This window comes from Amblyomma mixtum, chromosome 3 (genome assembly GCF_055824585.1).
Source record: "Amblyomma mixtum isolate Tamu chromosome 3, ASM5582458v1, whole genome shotgun sequence".
Lineage (NCBI taxonomy): Eukaryota > Metazoa > Arthropoda > Arachnida > Ixodida > Ixodidae > Amblyomma > Amblyomma mixtum.
Window position 1 is genome coordinate 98,122,287 of NC_143014.1, and position 16,875 is coordinate 98,139,161.

Below are 16,875 nucleotides of genomic sequence, written 5' to 3' on the forward strand. Positions count from 1 at the left end.
GCTCTCGTTGTGGGTGATGTGGTTGGTGAACGCACGGTGGCGCGAGGCCTAGTGCGGCAGCTGGTCGGTTAGGGGCGGTTTGAGGCCCGTGGGCCCACGTAGGATGAACCGTCGGCCACCAAATTAGAACTGATGTTAGCGCTCACCTTTAAGAATGGTGCGGTAAAGAGGTGGGCACTGCGTGGATCGTAATTCCAAGAAATCGCCGTGTTTGTTCAGAGCCGATGCGTAGCGCGTTCGCACTCGCCGGCCCCCTCGCGCAACAGGTTGGCTCTGCGTTTGCTGTCGGACAAAATTTCGCGCTTAACTGTTTTCGGTCACTTCAGACAAATAATGATCCAAACTGTCGCTTACAGTTGCCAGGTTAGCAAATCAAAGCGCCCATGATCTGTTTTCGGACAGTATCCGTGACGGGATAGGTCGATATAGCGTGACGTCATAGTTGAGCACAACCGAGGTAGCAATTTAGAAAAGCGGTTTTTGTACCGGAGAGAGGGAACTTTAAAGAATGTGATGTGATTATCACCAAAAAATGTGAAAAAAAGGAGTTGTTGCCCTTTAATCTAAACGAAAAGCCCGTTTTTCACATCTGTATACCATATCGGCATTTCCAAGCTCTTCAAAGCGGTCATGTGATCCTTATTGAAATCGTCATCGGATTCTGGAAGTCGAGGAGTTCACCTAACTCTGCGTACGTGACTTCGTCAGTTGATCAGCGATATCGGCATCATCGTACGCAGCAGCGAAGTCATATCCTAGGTGAAACGATTTATGAAAATAGGTATGAGGAAAGGAAAGACTCAGTGTCTCACTTCTCGGTGAACTCCTCAACCGCACCGTGCGGGAAGGGATGAAGAAGTTAGTGAAAGAAGAGGTGCCGTAGCGGACGGCTCCGGGTAAATTTCGACCACCTGGAGATCTTTAACGTGTACTGATATCGCACAGTACATGGGCTCCTGATCCATTTCGTCTCCATCGAAAAGCGTCCTACGCGGCCAGGATTGAACCCGCCACCTCGGGCTCAGTAGCCGCGAGCGCTCTAACCACCCAGCCATCGCGGCGGGCTCATACAGGCGGCATAAGGTCTAGTCAACAGCAACAACGAGGTTCTGCCAGAAATCCATGCGCGTCTGGTGCGTCTGAAGCACAGCATCGTCCATCCTGGGCCCATAAACCTCGCGTTACGGAAGCAATTGCGGTCAGTTTTATCCACATGTCCTCAATCATTTTCACGGCGGCGAACGATCCGAAACGGTACGTCGGCGCCTGGTCAGTAAGATGCTATTACCATGCGCTAGATGACGCGCCGCCAATAGGCCATATTCAGAGCGTGAATGATGCCGCATCTTGCACGTAAATCCGACTGGGCAAGCGACGCATGCCGCGTGACTGGCTGGGCCAGCGAGGCCACATGTCTGGAACTGTAACTGTGCAGATCGCTGCCATTTATTAATCATAGCCCTTTCACAACGCTGCACCTGTCTCAGGCCCATCACGCTTTTGCGTCCAATTTGGATGCCTTGCTCCGCCGGCACGAATTGATTGACCTTGTTGTCTTCTGACGCACGATTGTCCGGCGGTTATCTGCAGTTGCAATGCCGCCATGTTTATTGCCTTCTTTTTGTCGCCATATTATGTCATAGAATCGAGCCTATCATGGGGCTGGGAGACACTCTGGTGCCGTTATAAGCGGGCTCGACTATTTCTTCAAAACTAAACGAACCACATGCACCGCCGCCCGCGTGGTTTTACTCGCGAGCATCGCCTGCATTCGTTAAAGCACCGACACAGGCAAGAAAACAGCGACAACAGCGCAAAGACACACACGCAACCGGGACCGCTTCTTTTACCCTCACACGCAGGCTGCTGGCGCGCCCCTACTCTCGACACCAGTCGCCATCTATCGGCGCGCGCGGACCGATGGACTGCGGGTCGCGCCGGCGCCGCGCGTAGAATGCATGTTTACGTGTTCGCTTCTGTCGTTGTAGTGCTTCATCATAAGGTATGAGGGTGTGTGCTGTGCCTCACTACTCACATTTTCCCTCTACCAGACAGTACTGTGGTTATCTTGCGCGCAGTTAGTCGTTAACGTGACATCTCAGAGTTTTTTTTCGTTGATTTGGATGTGAGTAAGTGCGGCGAGGCAGTGCGCGTCTGTCTCGTTGTTTGTGCCCACCATGATGATATTGATATTGATGATTAGCGCTTGTGTCCTGTCTTCACCTTTTCTGTGTCTCGTTTTTCGCGCTACGTTTTTCAATGATGATATTCTGCTGGCTCAGAATTCTAAACGCTGGCACCGCAGCGGCGACGCTGCTCCACCGAGCCGCTGGTGCGGCGGCGCTGTTCAGGGAAATTCTGGAATAGTATTGTAAACAGCAAGGATTTTTCCCGCGGAGTAGTCGGCCAGGTAGCGTACGGACTGGAAACCGGCACTTCTAAGCAGATTTCTGCGCTGGCGTGTCGTTTGTTGCCGTCTTTTACGTGCGCTAGCATTTATGATAATTTTAGGCGCAGGAATGTGGATTTATTGATTTGAATCAGTGGTATAGTAACTGGATAGGCGAGCTGCAGACTGAAGGTTGTCCCGACGAAGCGCGTCTTTTCGATCACCTCCTTGCGCTGAGCTTGCTCTAGTTCCCATTAAACACGTTTCATGCACAGGATTGTAAGCACGACCGCTACCGATTTCAGTTGCTCTTTCCTCACGCATGTCATAGGGATCAAGGGGGGGGGGGGGGGTAAAGAGTTTACCGTAGTGTGTCTTTCTGCTTTTGCTATCTACCTTAATCATAGGAAAATATGCGCGATTTTAATACATTCATTTACACTCAGCCAAACGCCTACGCAACGCTGCCACACGCGCCGAGAGCTACCGAATGAAATGAACGCGGCTTCGGACCTCACAATTCGTGAAAGCTGGATTCGCTGCTAATATCTATTCAAGCTTTGATAATTTGAGCGCAATTGTACGTTTTTACGCACCAGGTTGCATAAACCATGAAAAATTTTGTTTTTTGTTGGCGCTGCGACTCAGTTAAGCTCACAGCGGTAATTTGTTGATAAACTGGCGCACCACACATGCGAGAAAGCCCTGTTTGTGGGTGGTACTTTATGGCCGAAGGATTAAGAGTGCATTGGAATTGGAACTGCATGCTAGCCGCACACCTAATACTTGATATTGAACAAAAAGATTTTTTTTTTTGCTGTGGAGCACCAAGACGGTAGCGATATAAGCACGAGCGCATTCTAAGCGTCAGCACAATTCACGTGAATGTCAAACTAAATGTCATTAAAACGCATCAATGTGCTCCCTTTGATAACGTGAATACTTCCTGCAACACAGCCACGCTGGGGAAGTATGCTCGGCAATGTTTTTTTTAGCGCCCGAAGCGCGGCTATATGCAGGCGCGGCCGCCGAGCTGCCGCAGCCCCGCAGTCCCCAAAGAATTGCCCGCACCGCGGCGCACCAGTCGGCGGAAAATGGCCGCGCCCAGGAGCGGCTCTGGATTCGGGCGCTAAAAAAACATTGCAGAGCATACTTCCGCTGCGTGGCTGTGTTGCAGGAAGCATTCACGCTATTAAAGGGAGCACACTGATGCGTTTTAATGATATTTAGTTTGACATTCACGTGAATTGTGCTGACGCTTAGAATGCGCTCGTGCTTATATCGCTACCGTCTTGGTGCTCCACAGCAAAAAAAAATCTTTTTGTTCAATATCAAGTATTAGGTGTGCGGCTAGCATGCAGTTCCAATTCCAATGCACTCTTAATCCTTCGGCCATAAAGTACCACCCACAAACAGGGCTTTCTTGTCGCATGTGTGGTGCGCCAGTTTATCAACAAATTACCGCTGTGAGCTTAACTGAGTCGCAGCGCCAACAAAAAACAAAATTTGTCATGGTTTATGCCACCTGGATGCATAAAAACGTACTTTTGCTCAAATTATCAAAGCTTGAATGGATATTAGCAGCTTTCACGAATTCTGAGGTCCGAAGTCGCGTTCATTTTATTCGGTAGCTCTCGCCGCGTGTGACAGCGTTGCGTAGGCGTTTGGCTAAGTGTGAATGAATGTATTAAAATCACGCATATTTTCCTATGATTAAGGTAGATAGCAAAAGCAGAAAGACACTACGGTAAACTCTTTAACCCCCCTGATCCCGAAGACGTGCGTGCGGAAAGAGCAACTGAAATCGGTAGCGGTCGTGCTTACAATGCTGTGCACGAAATGTGTTTAATGGGAACTAGAGCAAGCTCAGCGCGAGGAGGTGATCGAAAACACGCGCCTCGTCGGGACAACCTTCAGTCTGCAGCTCGCCTATCCAGTTACTACACCACTGAATCAAATCAATAAATCCACATTCCTGTGCCTAAAATTATCATAGATGATAGATAGCGCACGTAAAAGGCGGCAACAAACGACACGCCCGCGCAGAAATCTGCTTAGAAGTGCCGGTTTCCAGTCCGTACGCTACCTGGCCGACTACTCCGCGGGAAAAATCCTTGCTGTTTGCAATACTATTCCAGAATTTCCCTGAGCAGCGCCGCCGCACCAGCGGCTCGGTGGAGCAGCGTCGCCGCTGCACTGCCAGCGTTTAGAATCCTGAGCCAGCAGTATATCATCATTGAAAAACGTAACTCGAAAAACGAGACACAGAAAAGGTGAAGACAGGACACGAGCGCTAATCATCAATATCAATATCATCATGGTGGGCACAAACAACGAGACAGACGCGCACTGCCTCGCCGCACTAATTACAACCAAATGAACGGAAAAAAAACTCGGAGATGTCACGTTAACGACTAACTGCGCGCAAGATAACCGCAGTACTGTCTGGTAGAGGGAAAATGTAAGTAGTGACGCACAGCACACACCCTCATATGTTATGCTGAAGCACTACGACAGAAGCGAACACGTAAACATGCATTCTATGTGCGGCGCCGGCGCGACCCGCAGTCCATCGGGCCGCGCGCGCCGATATATGGCGACTGGTGTCGAGAGTAGGGGCGCGCCAGCAGCCTGCGTGCGAGGGTAAAAGAAGGCGCGGCCGCGGAGCTGCCGCAGCCCCGCAGTCCCCAAAGAAACGCCCGCACCGCGGCGCACCAGTCGGCGGAAAATTTTACGGAAAATGGCCGCGCCCAGGAGCGGCTCTGGATTCTGCATAACCTGGGCGTTGCCATATTGTTTCCGGCGGCGGAACCGGTTTCTAGCAGTCCAGAGAGGAGGCGTTTCGCCGCTTCCACCGTGCTAGCGGGAGGTGCCCACTGCAGTCCAGGGAACAATATGGCAGCGCCCAGGGAGCCCTTTTTGGAAAGGTCTATATAGCCACACTAGCCCTTTCGCTGTCCGTCTTCGGGGCATCTGGTCTGATCTGGTCCTCGTCGCGCGGTTCGCTACTGAACTGCCGCATTTAACGCCTCTCTTCGCATCACAGAGGTCCATGTGTCGGCTCTGCTTCGTGGTAGGAACATGATCTTCGAAGGCCTTGGATCCTCGCAGTCGGCTGACCGCCGTTCCTGCAGACTGCGTTTGTTTTGAAACAAACTCATTCGAACGGCGCTGGGTAGGCGGCTGCACGATGAACACGTGCACAAAAGCCCGCCAACTTGACTTCCAGGCCTCTTACATGTGGCTGTGCGCAACGCAAACGTCATTTGTTCTGCGCTTGCGCTGTGTTTTCTCGAGCCTCGCATATTTTTCTCTTGGACGTGGAGTGCATAATTTAGTGCTCTCATCGCACTAAGTGTCTGCAGACAGCGTTGCCTTTTGTTTCGTGAGTGCTGGTATGCGTCTCGACCCGTTACTTTCACGGATTACGTGCTTTGCTGTGAGGCGGTGTGGATTGCTCACCGTTCACCAACCAATTGACGCGCTGATGGTGTACTGCTCCGTACCGCTCTGCAAGTCGCAGTTGGATAAAGCTCGAGCGGGGCGTTTCTTTTCATCGAGTCCGAGTGATTAAGAGCTGTTTCAAAGTGAAAAACATCTCCAGAGAAAATTTCGTCTTTAAGTCAGCATCAAGTGTAGTTTGCAGCCAACATTTTCTCGCGAGTGACTACGTTTCACGTTGCCGCATCAGAAAACGGTTGCATGTTGCTGTACCAACCGTGTTCGATAAGTACCCGTGCTACCTGGCGAAAAAGCCTCGCAAGGAGCCTGCAGACAGAACCTGTACCTGGTCAAAATCCAAGTAAGCGCAAAGCGGAACCAGGAAAGTACAGACATTTCCGAGCTGCCCGACGACTTTGCTGCAAAAAATCCTAGCATTTCTACGCAGACTACAAATAAGGAGGCAGAGCGAGAAAGTGGGTATGTATCCCTAATTGGAAGGCTTCGGAAACAGGTTGCTTACGAACGCTCAAAATGTGGCAGGATCCAACAACAACTTGACGCGCCGAAAGAAAAATTGTTGCCTTCTTGCGGGAACAAAAGGCAAGCGTCAGTTAGCATTGTTGGCGATGCCAGAAAAGGGTATAAAAAAGCATCCTTTCTTTTGCATCAGATATACAGCTCCAGCCTATCCAGAAGAGGTAATAAGGGAATGCAATGTGTGGCGCTTTCTTTCACCTAAAGGATACGATCACGCTCGATCATCTCCGCTGCTTACACTTCCAACCAAATGCGCTCTACAACGGTACATCAGACCCAGCCCAACGTCGTCAGGGATAAGCGCTGCAATGAAGGAAAGGTTGACGTATGAAGCGTCACTTCTGAGCACCAAGCAGCATATGGCCACGTTAATAACTGACGAGGCCAGCATCAAGCCAAGATGCATTCATGACAGAAAATCTGGTGCAGTGTTCGGCTTCTGAGCCCAACCTAATAGTGACACGCCTTGCCGTTCAAAGGAAATCCGCGCAAATAGAGACTTATGCTCTGTGCTTCATGGCGTCTCTAGCTCTTACAGAATTCCCTGCTCGTACTACTTTACTGAGCAGCTGAGCGGGAGAGACCAAGTTATATGCGTGGGCTAAAGAACTGATAGCCGCTGTCGAGTCATGTGGCTTTTGGTTGTACGCATTTTGACGGACAGTTATTCTTCTAATACCGCGATGTTTTGGCTGCCTGTAGACAGTAGTGAAGCACACACACGATCCTCATCGAGTAATTTTTCGAAACTTCGACCCCTGTCATGTTCTAAAAAACATCCGGAGCCAGTTTCTTGAAAGTGAGCTGACAAACGGTTCAGGTATCATCTGCGGGGTATTTGTTCTAGGCACTATACCTTCGCTATAGTAGGTAACTTTTGGCTGCGGAATGCTGCAGTTCGTGTGTTCTTGTAATGCAGTTTCCGTATAACACTGTGGCTTTTCTTTCCCCACACACATATCAAGCCCAAACTCCAATTTGCGGCTTTTGTGTTCGAGGAGACGCCGCAGGTCGGTCAGCAAATTGCCGAGCAGCATGCGACCATGTGGCGTGTGTACCATTCTACTACTGAAACGATCATCTGCGGGGTATTTGTCCAAAAGCTTTACGAACTCCAGAAACGGATGACAATCAAGTTGGCACGCAACCTAACCAGCAAGCATGTCTACCCGACGACCCTGGAAAATGTATAAATTATAGGGGTTTAACGTCCCAGAGCGACTCAGGCTATGAGGTTTGGCACACAACAAAGGGCTCCGGAAACTTCGACCACCTGGGGTTCTTTAACGGACATCGCACAGTACACGGGCCTCTACAATTTCGCCTCCATCGAAATTCGGCCGCCGGGGCCGAGATCGAACCCGCATTTTTTTGGGACAGCAGCCGAGCGCCATAACTACAGCGGCGGCTCGAACGTGGACAAGGTAAATGTGCTGCTTGCTGTGCAAATATTCTCGCCCCAGGTAATAGCAGCAATACAGCACCTCCAAGAAAATTCAAAATGAGACCCTGTCTTTTACATGTTCAGAAAGGCTGGCGCCACAGTCCATTTCTTGAAGACAGTCAAACAATTTAGTTCGATATCCATGACATACGCCGGAAGAGGTAAAAAGAGGCCGGTTACAAAAGCAGATGCACTCGGCTGCTGTGGCTAACAAGTGAGACTTTCAAAGCATTAGGAAAGCGCTTTCACAGATGAGACGTTCCAGTTGTTCACTACAAAGTCTACTGTACAAATGGCATAGAATTCCTCCTGCGAAGAGGTGTCAGTTTCATTCTTACCAGGAAACTCAATAGTGACCCTATTGAGACTCTCTTCGGGAAAAATAAGAATCATGTATGGAGGGTACGACATGTTGGATGCGAGAGCTGTAACAGCAGCACTTGACCACATTAATAAGACTGAGTCTTCATTTGGATGCAAAGTAAATATACTACGCGTCGACGCCATGGTCGACGCCGAAGGAATGATTTCCACTCTGCCGCAAGCAGCCTTTGAGGAACTGAAGCATTTCAAGGAAGCTCTTGTCACCTCGATCATCGATCGCCCTGTCACATACTCTGGTGCAAGAAATCGGTGACTTCGGATGTGACGCTTGCAATATCCTTCTACAAACTAGCGAGAAAAGTGGCCCACTCTACATTCTTCTACAAGGCCAAGATTCCAGTGGACAGCACTACCCAAAACCAGCTAGTTTATTGCCCTCTTGGATAAGGTTGTATATTTCTTTGAAAAAGTCTAGCACCTCACGCACAGATGTTCTGGAAATGCTTAAAATCCTGATCAGCCTGTTCCTGATCAACAGTAGACATATGCCATAAGATATCCTTTAATTTGGTACCTTATCGCATATGTAGCTACACTTTAGTAGTAGCTACACTTTCAAACGGAAGCAATTTTGGAGGAGAATGATTTTTTCCTTGTTTGCCACTTTTCTCACTTCTACAGCGTTTTTCGTGCCCGTTTTTTGATGGGAATTAAGTTGTTGATTAATCATGTACTAAACCGACTAAATCTGCAATAGATGTGCGTCGATCAGTCGCGAGCCGTGGCCGCGAGACTATAGATATGTATAGTCTTTGAGCATATTGTTCTGAACGTAAAATGAACATACTGAAGTTGTGGATATGAGTGCACTGCATTGGACATTTTGCTTTTTAACCGCGAATAAATTTGCTTTCTTTACTCGGAATCTGTGCAGCGTCATGATTTCTCGCTGAAGCCGCTTTCGTGCAAAACGAAAACTGCAGCGCTTGATATATTTCAGGCTTCGGAATCCTAGCTTAGGAACCTGTCATGCAAACGCTTCAGGTGGCTTATAATTCTACACAATGCCTGTCAGTAAGCGAACTGAAGAGGCTGATAGATTTGCTTTTATGCAAACTTTAGAGGTAGAAAGTGTTGATGTCAGCGTACCCGAAGGTTCATGCGACCAGTCATACTGAACGCGCGAATGCGCGCGGTAATGAATCCGTTGTTTTATAATTCAAGATGTCAAATCAAAGAGGCTGATTGCGCGGTCTTTGCATAATGTGTAAGGGATGAAATATCAGGACCTGACGGTTACCACTCACGCGGAGCGACTTCGAGCGAGCGCGCGCGTTCTCCTTTCGCCTGAACGCCGTCAACGGCGGTAGCAGAGGCCATGGAGTTTTTTCCTTCCTCCATGGCAGAGGCAGAGTGGTGGGGCAGTGGTGACCTCACTGGGGTGCGTCAGGAGGCGGAAACAGACTCCATTGCGAAAGCGGCAGGCAAGAAGAAAAGCATGCGCGCTCCACTTGAGACCGGCTGATGCTCAAAATGTGGCGCGCTCGCTTTCGCTCCTTCGCTATAGTGCCTAGAATATTCTAGGCACTATACCTTCGCTATAGTAGGTAACTTTTGGCTGCGGAATGCTGCAGTTCGTGTGTTCTTGTAATGCAGTTTCCGTATAACACTGTGGCTTTTCTTTCGCCACACATATATCAAGCCCAAACTCCAATTTGCGGCTTTTGTGTTCGAGGAGACGCCGCAGGTCGGTCAGCAAATTGCCGAGCAGCATGCGACCATGTGGCGTGTGTACCATTCTACTACTGAAACGATCATCTGCGGGGTATTTGTCCAAAAGCTTTACGAACTCCAGAAACGGATGACAATCAAGTTAGCACGCAACCTAACCAGCAAGCATGTCTACCCGACGACCCTGGAAAAGGTATAAATTATAGGGGTTTAACGTCCCAGAGCGACTCAGGCTATGAGGTTTGGCACACAACAAAGGGCTCCGGAAACTTCGACCACCTGGGGTTCTTTAACGGACATCGCACAGCACACGGGCCTCTACAATTTCGCCTCCATCGAAATTCGGCCGCCGGGGCCGAGATCGAACCCGCATTTTTTTGGGACAGCAGCCGAACGCCATAACTACAGCGGCGGCTCGAACGTGGACAAGGTAAATGTGCTGCTTGCTGTGCAAATATTCTCGCCCCAGGTAATAGCAGCAATACAGCACCTCCAAGAAAATTCAAAATGAGACCCTGTCTTTTACATGTTCAGAAAGGCTGGCGCCACAGTCCATTTCTTGAAGACAGTCAAACAATTTAGTTCGATATCCATGACATACGCCGGAAGAGGTAAAAAGAGGCCGGTTACAAAAGCAGATGCACTCGGCTGCTGTGGCTAACAAGTGAGACTTTCAAAGCATTAGGAGAGCGCTTTCACAGATGAGACGTTCCAATTGTTCACTACAAAGTCTACTGTACAAATGGCATAGAATTCCTCCTGCGAAGAGGTGTCAGTTTCAGCAGTTCGTGTGTTCTTGTAATGCAGTTTCCGTATAACTGTGGCTTTTCTTTCGCCACACACATATCAAGCCCAAACTCCAATTTGCGGCTTTTGTGTTCGAGGAGACGCCGCAGGTCGGTCAGCAAATTGCCGAGCAGCATGCGACCATGTGGCATGTGTACCATTCTACTACTGAAACGATCACCTGACGTTTACGTGTTACTGCCCGAGCAAATGCGCTTGTCCTGACCAGTTCTGTTGCCCTTGTCTTCACCTGCACTTTAAAAATTCGGAATGCTATACTATAGCAAATAGTCACGAACAGACAACTTTGTTAAGCCAAATTTCGAGCGTCTTTGCCTTATGCCCCTCGTGTCTTTGCGGACCAAAATCAGTATACCAACCAAATATTTTTCATAGTGCGGCGTATGTTTGTGCGCTTCAGAGCCACAATTGTGTACCGAAATACTGTGCTTCCTTGCGCGACCACATCATTATTCAAAATCAGATCAGATCATCCAAAACAAACGATGCGCACGCATATGCCGAGGGAACTTTCCGACCGCGCGTGCGCGCCTTGCACTAGGCGCACTTCGTGCCACGCATGGCAAAACACCTGCGCGACATCCCATAAATGCATTTGAGTGATGTATGCTTAGTTTGACGCGAATCAGTTCGTGATCAGCCGCCTGGTTTAACAATTGCGCGCAGAGAAGTATAGAGGAAAACCCCACGTTTCACGCATCAGAAAAATTTTCTGCACCTGTTCGACGGTATTGAAGTCTTAGAAGAAACACCAGAGGGTGCACCTCGCTTCTCATTCCAGAAACTGCAGCGTCTGCTTCGCATGCGCTGAAGGTACACATTGCAGCAGCAAACTCAGTCACATATATATGCTTGACAAAATGAGTTGCAGTCAAAACAATAGGAATTACGGGTCACATAAGAGAATTCACAGCATGTCCAAATTTTATAAAATTCGTTTCTGTGACACACCTGCGTTGTACAACTACCAGTGCGTAATGAGTGCAGAGCAATGGTATGCCCCATTTTTGTACTTTCTGGTAGTCTTGGGTGGCTAAAACAGTACTTCAGGGGGCACCTGCAGGTACATTCAACTATTGGCACACCTGTAAACAAGATGTGTTTGCAATGATTAGCCGTCTACATTCCTAATGCTTTCTGCCTCCAAGGTGCATTGGAAAGGTCTCCTCTCACTGCTACAATGTCTCGAAATTGACCTCAACCTCCTGATGATGCCAGTTGACAAACTGATATATTCTACAAACGGGCCAAACTCGTCAGCTAGGACCCAATCACACGTGCATTACACTTTGACCACATTTGTCTGTGTCATTATGTCCATCTTGTGAAACAAAACCATATCGCTGTTTGCCCCGTACTATGTGGTTTGAATATTTCAAGCGGATAGCACCGTGGCAGCGCATACACACACACATCTTACTGTGGCTGAACGGTGCACCTGGCGAGCCGCTGGGACCCGACATACCGCTGACAATCAAGATGGCAGAGCATCTGGCATCGGTTGATATCGGAATCGTCACGAGGGCGGGGTGCCAAACACATCAGCACACTGATATGTGCTACAAGAACAGTTGGCATAAATGCAGATTCAATGCGCCATTCTGGCCCATGCAGAACGGTATGATAATCATTCTGCTGCCACCGCAAACATCAGATGAAGAGGCCACTCACAACAAAGAAATTAAAGAGCGATATGACACCATCCATGTGGCACTAAACAAAAAACAGTCTACGAGAACCTTAAGGAAATGTGGAAACATAACGGCATCGCCAATATTGAGGAATACATTTTAATCGTACGTTCAGGAGTCGTGCAGCCGAGTATCATGCTCAAAAGACACACGACACAGACGAAAGTATATTACCACAATCCTTGGATTTCATCAGTGATCCAATCAAACATGGACATTCAGGTCGTGCTAGACGTCTTTGCATGCGCTGCGTATGTCGTCCAGTACGTAAACAAGGCAAACTGAGGGATGCTCAACCTCCATTGCGAAATCCAACACACTGTCCAAAAATCACCATATTCGGAAAGCTCTCAGACAAATTAAATATGCTGAATGCGGTAGAGATGCGCGCACAAGAGACCGCACGGTTCTTGTTCCAACTGGGCATGTCCAACAAAAGTCTAGACATCATAACTGCCAAGACCCAGTGGCCTGAGCAACGCATATGAGTTCGTAGAACGGTGGAGGAAATGAATGCCAAAGGCCTCGATGAGTCGCGTACGGATGTCTGGAAGTGGTCTGCCATTTAACAGTATGAGGACAGGGATGAGCGTCTTTGCGACATCACCTTAACCGACTACCTGAAAATGTACAGGCCGCCGAATGACACGTTGCACAGAAGACTGGCAATCCTTCGGTTTCACTGCTATCCGGAGGATGACGTAGGCAACTACAAGCTCGAACGTCATGCTCTTCTGCTCGTTCAAGGGAGAGATGGACATTCTTGATAGCAACAGATTCCTTGAAATCTTCGATGAACACTACGTCGCTATCATGAATGAAAAAAAGAAATACATGCACAACATAGACATCCAAGAACTCTATCGGATGTGTGAGAAGATCATTGATGAGGAAGCTGATCTATGAAAGGCTGTGCAACGTGTCAAGAACGTAGCCTCCCCGGGATGCATCTGCCACGTCAGACTTGTCAACGCACCCAACAACGCGGACATTATACAGGACGCAGACGACATCACCAAGGTAGTTGCACCCAGATGACCAGCCATCAGATGTGGACAGACATTCTGCCTCCAGAGGTGTTGCTTCAGAAAATGGGACTCACCTAATGCAGTCAATCCAAGATCCTGTGCGAAATGATTCATCGTTTGACAATGTCTGGATGCATCCCGCTGCTAATCTTCTTCGCAGGTGCGGCCGGTTGTGGAAAGACCTTCGTGCGGACGACTCATTGAGGACGTGTACAATATACTGTAACATCGGGGATGTAGGCATAAGTCTCAACGTATACATCGCATGCGTGACAACGGGCAAAGCAGCGGTGGCATTGGGAGGAGTCACAGTGCACTTGGCATTCAAACTGACAATGCCGGTGTGCAACCGAGGCTGAGGCCTCTGCAGTAGCGACCTCAATACCTTCAGATATGCCTTCAGAAACATCCGATGCATCATCTTTGATGAGGTAAGCATGATGTATGTGGACACGCTGGTCCTTGTCGACCAGTGCCTCCGCAGCATCTAAATGTGCCTCAACGAGGCAGTCAGAGGCTACAATGCCATACTCTGTGGGAATTTGAGCCTATGATTCAGTTGCGATGGAGTACACCGAACCCTACTCACAAAAACTGGTATACATCGCGCTCAGCAGAGGAACAAATATCAATGGAACAAGAACAAGAAGGATGGAACAAGAAGTTTGATATCGAACTTTATCATGGAAAAGAAAACCACGATCGAGCACTGGCAGATGAATTCCGAAGATTGCAGGAACACCCTCTTACGACTATCATGAATGATTGCGATCAAATGGCAGAGGTCACCAAGCTACTCATTGCTTGCTTGAATGCGAGATCGCTGCCAAAACACAAGGACCATGTGGCGCACTGCATCAACATCAAACGGGCATCAATCCTTTCCCTCACGGAAACCTGGATGACTCCAAATGGTAGCCATAAGATTCAGGGGTATTGATATGTGTGCAGTGCGCAGAGGCCAGGCAATGCTGCCACTGGAGTTGCAATATACATCAAGCATGACTTCAAAGTCATGCCTGTGCAGCTTGCAGAATGATATGACCATGGCGAAATGTGTGCGGTGTTGCTTCCGGCAGGACTTATCGTCTGCATGTATCTCGCCCCCAATATGTCGAAACACGACGCTGTATCATTTGTCATCAGGAACATCCCGCTCAAAATCTGCAGCAAACCACTCGTCATCCTAGGGGATGTCAATCAGGACACTTGAAGAGGTGACACATTCCTCAACACTCTACTACAAGACCTGCAAGTGCAACTCGCCAACTAACATATAGCAATCACAACTGCAAGAGGCACATGTATGGATCTGGCATTTCATAATCGGCGCTCGATCAAGCATGCCAAATACTTCTCAACATACTTCACAGATCTGTTTGTTCCTGTCAAACCAAACCTGCCACCACCACCTCGACCACAGTGGCCCGAGGACTACACCCCAGATATATATCTTGGATGATAAAGACATTGTCGCAACTGCAAAAGAAATAATCACAACTGATCTTCCTCTCAACATCAAAGAATTCATTGCTCGAGATAAACTCAGTTCGCAAACCGTAACCAAACATCTACGTCTTGTGTCCACGACATGCAAACTTGGCCCACCTCATTGCCGTGCAGCAAGAGGATCTGAATGTTTGTGGTCTGGTGCGCAACCAATATGCAAACACATAAGCCCGTAGAAAAGAACTTTAATGCATGTACAAGCATTACGCATTAACAGTGAAGCCAGGGACAGTAAGGCTTTTGCATTGCCACACGTAAACAGTCTGCCAAATTTTTTCTCCCCGCTTCAAAAGTGGCAGCTTCAAAACCCTATAGGGTCCGTGCGCTGGTATGGTGGAGCCACCAGCGACCGCATCGCCAGCGCCCCTGCACGGCACTCCCCGCATTAACAGGATGCCCAGTGTGTTTCCGTCAACCCGTCCGCATAGCAGACGCGCAGTGACATCGTTGCGAGAATGGTACCTCGGCGGGAGACCTGCTTTTATGCGGATTTGTACAATGTTCGAAATTGCAGACCTTTCCCCGCTGAAAATGAGAAGGCGGGAAATGGAGCATACATTGGACAAAAGAGAGATGTTGTTCTACAAAAAGGTCGTCCAAAATGATCTCGATGAGATAATCGAAACTGCCCTCATTACAAAAGGCCTGGCAGCAGTTGAATGGTTTGTTTTTGTTTGGATTGCTTTTATTTATGTTCCTGAGCAGAAGTTATAAATCGTTGATGAAGGTGGCACCAAGAACGAAAATTGCGCTTGAGCAGTTCGACAGCACACCGCATAAAAACTAGAACTGCCGACATCCAGTATTTAGCCATGTCCTTACGTCACCAAAGATGTTCTGTAGTGCGGCAACTTCTTACGGTAAGCTTCGTGGCCTGCTTAATGTATTTGGCCACTGAAAATGTGCTGTACAGCGGTTTAAACTGACCGCTTGTTGCAATCCCTGTCAGCTTCTTTAGAAGTCTTTTTTCCAAACCAAAAGTCTCGTTCCCCGAAGACACTCTCATATTATTCGAAGAAACGAAAAAAGGCAAGTTCCTCCTTCTATGTTAACTCAGGAATGCTTCCAGTAGACTGCAAGATGACTCAGGGAGGGGTGTCCAAAGGGTGCATGGGTTGACTACCACCCATTTATCAGTAAAATAGAGGGTGAAGGGGATAGTCCAGTGCCTTGCTTTTCCAGCGTGACTGGTTTCGGGCCATTCTTCAGGCTTCAGCCTTGAAGAGCGACTCACAAATGTGAATGCGCCGTAAAGAGACGCCTGCCACTTTTCGTTTCCGCCAAGACTGCGAGAGTGTCATCCGGGAAGGAGAGCTTTCATGGGAATGCAAACCTTGCAAAGATGGTGCTTTACAAATTTCCCCGAGTGGTTCAAAACTTATGCAGTAGTAGTGTCTTTGCAAGATGCGATGCAGTTCTGTTCCAACTTCCACATGACCATGCAGGAAAGAAGGTGGAAAAAATAGCTAGACAGGAGTTGGAATTGCACATGGGACGACAATTCACGAAGTAACTTCAGTACAAACTTAATGATGACATGCTACATCTAGTTTCTATTGCTTTCAGGTTCGGCTGATCATCGATTCTGAGCAACCATGACTGTGTTGCAGTCCCGACGGCAGCGTGACATCGGGTGGCACATTTCAACTCATTGAAATTAAGTGCCCTTACAGTCTAAGGAAAAAGTGTCTTATTGACCCAGACAAAGAAATCAGCTATGTGACATCCATTATGTGAATGGGCACTTACAGTTGCGTAAAACCCATTCATACTATACGCAGATAATGATAATGCTGTATGTCCTGAGAATCGACAGTGCTTTACTTCATGTGTATTGTACTTAGAGAAGCATAGCTCTAACAATCAAGAAGGACGAAGCATTTCTTGCCGAGTATATACCAGAGTTAGAGGACTTTTATTTCAGCTATTTCCTGAAAGCGATGATTAACTGATTGCCCAACAGCATTTTGT